The 6432-nt window shown below is 37.6% G+C and overlaps 1 protein-coding gene across 3 annotated transcripts in view; it reads left to right on the top strand.

Moving 5' to 3' along the window:
• The first annotated feature begins 3651 nt into the window (after nt 1-3651).
• znf395a (zinc finger protein 395a) overlaps nt 3652-6432 on the top strand; it is a 7789-nt gene continuing 5008 nt past the window's right edge. For 2 of the 3 annotated variants that reach the window (XM_016250110.1, XM_016250108.1), the window contains exon 1: nt 3652-3975. The gene's annotated coding sequence lies outside the window, so the exon portion shown is untranslated. The other variant, XM_016250109.1, reaches the window with a different exon arrangement.

The raw sequence follows: 6432 nt of genomic DNA, 5'->3' as shown, positions 1-6432 counted from the left end.
TTTAAGGGGGTCTGAATACTTTCCGTACCCACTGTATATAGATTGATTATATAAAAATATATAAAAAATAATAATAATTTCACAATATTACCATTTTATACTTAGTATATTGCAATGTTTCTATAAACTATATATAAAAGTGATGTATATCTTGTAATTCTTAATTGAACAGGCAAGAATGGACAATTCAAGTGGTGCCAGACAAAACCCTGCTGCTAAAGACATCACAGATGATGAGATGGGTAAACAGAGTTGTCAATGACAATGAATTTCTTTTGAATCTGAATAGCTGTTTATCTCTTAGCAATGCTATCAACCCCACTCAGCAGATGCACTTTAATCTCGTCTTTGTATAGGTTTAGAGGCGGTGACTGGTGACGTTGTGTACAGACCCTGGAGAAGTCACACACTCACTCATGGTATGTCTCTCCAGGACAAAAAAGATCATTGCGAGTAATCCAAACCACAAGAGTCATGTAAACCGAGTGAAAATGCTTCACTTTTCGCCACACACGAGAAATATACATGATGGTCTTATGTATGACTATATATCTGTGCTTTTGCAGGTTCAAGTCCACCAACTCAAATAAACGGTGGGGTTGGGACAACGACTGAGGGTTCGGTAACACTTCAAGCTATCTGAGAAAGTGTAAGCACTTCGGATGACTATTTTCTATGTTTAAAATACTCTTTGAGTGAAATTTCACTCGACAATACAAACATATAAGTACCTCTCAATATTTTTTTTCATTCAGATGACAAATGGCATCACTGCTGTAGGCGTAACACCACCAACTTCGAATGGTGGAAACAAGCCTGCAGAGAGTTCCACCATATTTATTATGCAACCTGAAATGCTCATACTAAATAAAACCCCTCATTATTTGGCGATAAATGGTTTCTGTATCCTTCTGGGGCTGGGCTGAAGTCCTGCTTTATGGCATTGACTCACATAAGTGCCCATCAAACTTTGAGACCATAGGAACTATGAGCCCCCCGATCTGTCCCTCAACATTGACTGGACTGATTCAAAGCTGAATCCTTATGCAAAGTTTCCGATAAGAATTGTCAGTGGCCCTCAGGGGAGGGTGCCTGATCTTCTGGCCACACCTGTTTTGACAAATAGGGATCTTTATTCAGGTGGTCACGGATTAAATGCAATGTAAGCAAGAAAATCAGGTGTCACATCTCCATTTGAAGAAAAGGTGGAAGTGTCTGCATCACCATAAGAGAGACCTAAAGAAATTAAGATTTTCCTTTCTTTTTCTAATGAAGTACAGTATTGTGAAATTATTCTGCATTCATATTTATAGTAGGGGTGATATATATAGACTTTATCTCCCAGATTGACTGGTCTGTGTATGTTTTAATTCATGTATATAATCGGCAGCATACTGGTGAATATTTTTATGTTTTGAACAAATGTTCGAATTCCAGTGGGAATGAATAAATTGGATTAAAAAAAACACGTTTACATTGAAATTAGTTACAGACTCTTTAGAATTAACCCTTCTGTTCTGTTGAGATTGAATTTATTTTATTTAGGGGAAATATGTGATTCCCCGTTCTTCACATTTTTTTTAACGGTTATGAAGAAGGCATTTAGAGGCTGAAATTCTTAATCGTTGAAATAATTGTATTCTTTAAAAATAAGCAGTGAAACAACTGTATCATATTTGTTATACACTAAATCAGTAGTGTAAACGACATGCAATAAACCATTTTAAGAAAAAAATGACTCCAAAACGAATAAAAAAAAACCTTGAAAAAAAGGGAAAAATAGTATTTTAGTCAAACTGTTTGTAGACAATTTTTCAAAATGTACAGAACATTCCTAAGAACTTTGTTTTTGAGTAAGCACATGGTTTTCAACTAAATTTTTGTAATTTCAGACATTTTTGTCATTGATATATTAAATAGACACTATACTGAACTCCAAAACTAGATCTAAAGTGAAATATTATGTAATGCATCAGATATTAGATCACATAAAAGGAGGCATTTATATTGTGACAATGTGTTGCATTTATTGTTTTATACCTGGGGTCCCTGTTTCACCAGACGTTACTGAGGATGTTTTGATTCATGTGCAGGTGAATTCTGTTTTGAACCAGTTCTTTCAAGATTCGAAAAACCTCATCAACCTGATACTTCAATGCAACGCCTATGTTTTACAATATATTACAAGAGCTTTAATTGCATGCCTTATTTAATCAATTCTGAGCTTAACACATTTGTCTATTTATTAGATCACACGTAGCTGCCAAAACGTAGAAACCGTTCAGGTGACAAAATCCTTTTTTTTTTTTTCTTTTTTTTTTTAATATTAAAACGTATTTCTTTGACCTGTTATCTTGGACCTAGTTTCTGTAACGCTTAATACTCACGTTCGACGGTGAGTAAATAAATACCAATAATAAAACCACTGCATGTTTAAAGCCCCTCTTCACGTGACGCCTGTTGCAGTCTTTGGGAAACGCACACGGGTCTGTGGCCGACGTGCAGAACGCGGGTTCAGTACGTTCCAGTACGTGTATGTGCTCTCGCTCACGTACGCATTTCATTGGCCTCAACGGGTGCACGAGTGCAGCGCGTGGGGAGGTGAGTCACGGTGATCGACCAATGGCGTGCGGCGGCGATGCCACCGGACTGGGAAAACTCGTATTCTGTAACCCTTTCATACCCTCCCCCTTCCCTACAGAAAACCCAGCTAATGAAGAAGAAAGAAAGAAAACACAGCTACTGAACTTATACTCTCTGTTGTACATATAAATACAACATGCTGTTTGGTAAACATATAGATTAACACTTTATTAACCCTCTCAAAGTAAACCATTATAATTACTTGACTCTCGCTTATGGTATTAGACCCCCAAAACAGTTAAAAGAGTTATTCAAAAACGTGAAGACAACTCTGGCTAAATCTGTGCATTTAAACCACTCGGCATGTTGTATATTTTGTAACAGCATATATATATTAATAGCATATTAAAGATGACCCAAAGGGTTAATCCTATAAGGTAAATCCATGCAATGCAACATCAGCCAGCCACGAGTTGCAACTCCGTACACACGCATGCACAGAGACAAATACTGCACTATGCAGACATATGATCATTTAAAAAAAAAGTGCAATTTTAATGCACACTTAATGTTATGCAATAAAAATGGGCTGGAATTCGCGTTTTAAATTATGATTTGCACAGTAAGCAACAATGCAGCCATTCGCACTTTTTTAAATGCTTTATTTAGTGACAATTCACATGACAATAAAAGCAAAAATGTCAATAAATTCAAAGAAACGATGATTGTAAAAAAAAAAATTAGCAAATTAAGGAAGAAAAAAGAGGAAAAAAACGAAATAAATCAACAACAAAAAGTTTCTTTGCATTCCTGTGAAAACGCATTTTACAGGAGCAATGCAAAGCCACCGAGATTTAATAAAAGAGGTGCAGGAGTGCGTGAAATACAGTGCCGTGTGTGTGTCCATTGTGTTTCTTGACCCTTCCTCAACTTCTGCGTAAACAAGTTGGAATTGTAGGGCGTGCGTGTTGGAAAGCGGTGTTCAGCCAATGAGCGTCGACATGCCTACCACATGGTCAGGTTGTTTACTACAAGAGCAGAAGCCCGCTAGAAGGCGCCGAGTGAAAAACCCGGCATCGGACCGCCCTGGAACGTCTCGTCTCTGTGAAGACTGAAGCAATGCGGATTCAAACGGAATCAAACAGAAGCTCGCCTCATCCATGGCGTGTAAAGTGAACACTGTAGATTAGAATAGACCGCTTTAAGAGCAGTGCTCTTACGCTCTTGGTGCTTTATCAAACAATAACACTTATGCGTAATTGTAAGAAATCCAGGCCAGGATTTTGAATATCTGAATAACAGCCGTTCTCTGGGCTCTGAAAAGGACACTTTCAAGTTGCAGCCGGTCAGAGCGAGCCTTGTGGGAAGGGGGTGTGTTGAAATTTGGCAAAGGTACGTGCGCAGCGTTCATTGAAAGTTCTTTCCTCTGTTTTAATGCATTCGTTGCTCTGTATGCTTCTTAGTCAAGACTGCATTGTTTGCTGCCATTAAGGTTAGTGCACTATTACAGTGATTTAATATAAAACACGGCTTTTGGTTTGTTTATGCGATGTTGTACTTCGATTTAAAACCTTTTAGGGGGAAGATTGTTTTAGGTTTTCTAACACAGCTGTGAACTTTTGCATTTGTCACGAAAAACCGTTTCTAAACGGAATGGGAAAAAAAGTCCGTCGGTTCATTGATTCCGGCTTAGAAACGTGCAGAAACGATCTTTTCCTCATTGGAGGAGATTAACTGTCCAGCTGCTACATGCTGGTCAGTTTCGCAAGGACAGCATTCAGCGTTTTGAATGAATACTAGACCTGACTATGGTTTTAGTCGCGACGCTTTGGTTTGTTTATGCGATGTTGTACTTCGATTTAAAACCTTTTAGGAGGAAGATTGTTTTAGGTTTTCTAACACAGCTGTGAACTTTTGCATTTGTCACGAAAAACCGTTTCTAAACGGAATGGAAAAAAAAGTCCGTTGGTTCATTGATTCCGGCTTAGAAACGTGCAGAAACGATCTTTTCCTCATTGGAGGAGATTAACTGTCCAGCTGCTACATGCTGGTCAGTTTCGCAAGGACAGCATTCAGCGTTTTGAATGAATACTAGACCGGAGTATGGTTCTAGTCTGCAACGCGGCTGCGAGCGCTGTTATTAATGTTCTGAATGCGCGATGTCCGATTCCTGAACCAACGGTTCTTTTGAGTTCGATATCTTCAGTGAATTGAATGAGCGGGTTCACAAAACCGGTCTGAACGTGAATGAATCGGTCTGGGTTTTCAAACATGTCGGAAACGAGTTGTTTTAATTGCCAAACAACATCAATGTTACCAAAAAAACGTGTATGATTGTATATAAGTTTATACGAGACCGCGGTTTAATAAATAATAGTTTATGCTAAAACGTATCAGCCTTGAGAATGTTCAATGTAAACGCAAGTTATTAGTTCTGACTTTGTTTTTATGCGCTGAATCTTGACTGCAAAAAAAGGGGATGCATTCAATCACGGTAAGCACCTCTGGTAGTATAAACCAGCGCTACGTGCCTGCATGGCGTCTTTGGAAGGTTTTAACATGTAATCTGCCACGCCGGTGTGTCAGGAACAGAGACGGTCAGGAAACACGCTTTGACGTAATTACGTTATGACGTAATTACGTTATGACGTCATAGAATAGCCGGGTCGTTTTTTGAACCGGTTCTTGATTAGCGTGGCTTTCTATAACTAGTTTTCTATGTACCGAGCATTCATGTCCCGAAACCATTATCTTATATTCTTCAACTTTTATAATCACCCAGATATAATTAGTTTAACAGATTTAGGAAAGGAAAATGGATTTTGTTGCAGGGCGTATGTAAATAAAAGGCGTTTGCATGAGAACTCTCTCTCTCTCTCTCTCTCTCTATATATATAAAAACGTTATTTAAAAAAAAATTATTATTATTTTAACATTCGAGAATAAAATAGTTCTTATTAGACTCAAAAAAACAAGCAGTACCATTTTAATATTATCATCTTGGGCAATATCAAGTCATTTTTAATGGTTTGCACAGTATTTTCTGCTCTGTTATACACAATACTAATACATTTCCTTCAGAAATATGCTGGTTTGGTGCTCAGGAAATATTTCTTATTATCAGGTGTTGAAAACAGCTTTTTTTAATATTTATGTGGAAGCTGATATTTTTCAGGATTCTTTGATGAATCGAAAGCTCAAAGGAACATCACTGATTTGAAACAGAACTTTTTAGTAGCATTATAAAGGTCTTTACTGTCACTTTTCAGTATCTAGCTCTTATCCACTGGTTTACAGGACATTTACATTTTGGATGAAGCACGTTATCTTATTCACCTCTATTATTCCGTTTGCATTGTCTTTATACATAATACAAATAAAATAAAAATTGCAAGAAGTAATCTCTCTTTCATGCTGTTAAATGTGTAGTATTTGGCAATCAAGGGAAATTTTCACTTCAATCAGTTACAGTTACTCTGAATCACCTTTTACTGGAAGAGAGGAAACTTAATACCTGACAGCAGCTGGTAATAATGGTCGATTCCTTTGTGCCCTAAACTCTTGAGTGAACATTCTGAAGTTACAGGGCCTAGCATGACCATAGCAGTTTTATGAACTGCGTCAGTTTAAAGTAGTTTTCCCTGGGGTTCATTCTGTGCTGACAATGACTCATAGGCAATGTGCACAGTTGCACGTAAACTTTAGATTTTGCATCATTCGTCCTGTGATGTCTTAATAGTTTGACACTAAGTTGTCGGATGTTTCACGTAAAGATGGTTGGTGACTCATGCATCAGCAATGTTGGTGACAGCAATGTTGAGACTAATACTAATATTTTATACATACACC

Source organism: Sinocyclocheilus grahami, unplaced genomic scaffold, assembly GCF_001515645.1.
Source record: "Sinocyclocheilus grahami isolate Dianchi unplaced genomic scaffold, SAMN03320097.WGS_v1.1 scaffold972.1, whole genome shotgun sequence".
Lineage (NCBI taxonomy): Eukaryota > Metazoa > Chordata > Actinopteri > Cypriniformes > Cyprinidae > Sinocyclocheilus > Sinocyclocheilus grahami.
Note: the sequence above shows the minus strand (reverse complement) of the source record. Positions and strands in the feature narration are given on the sequence as shown.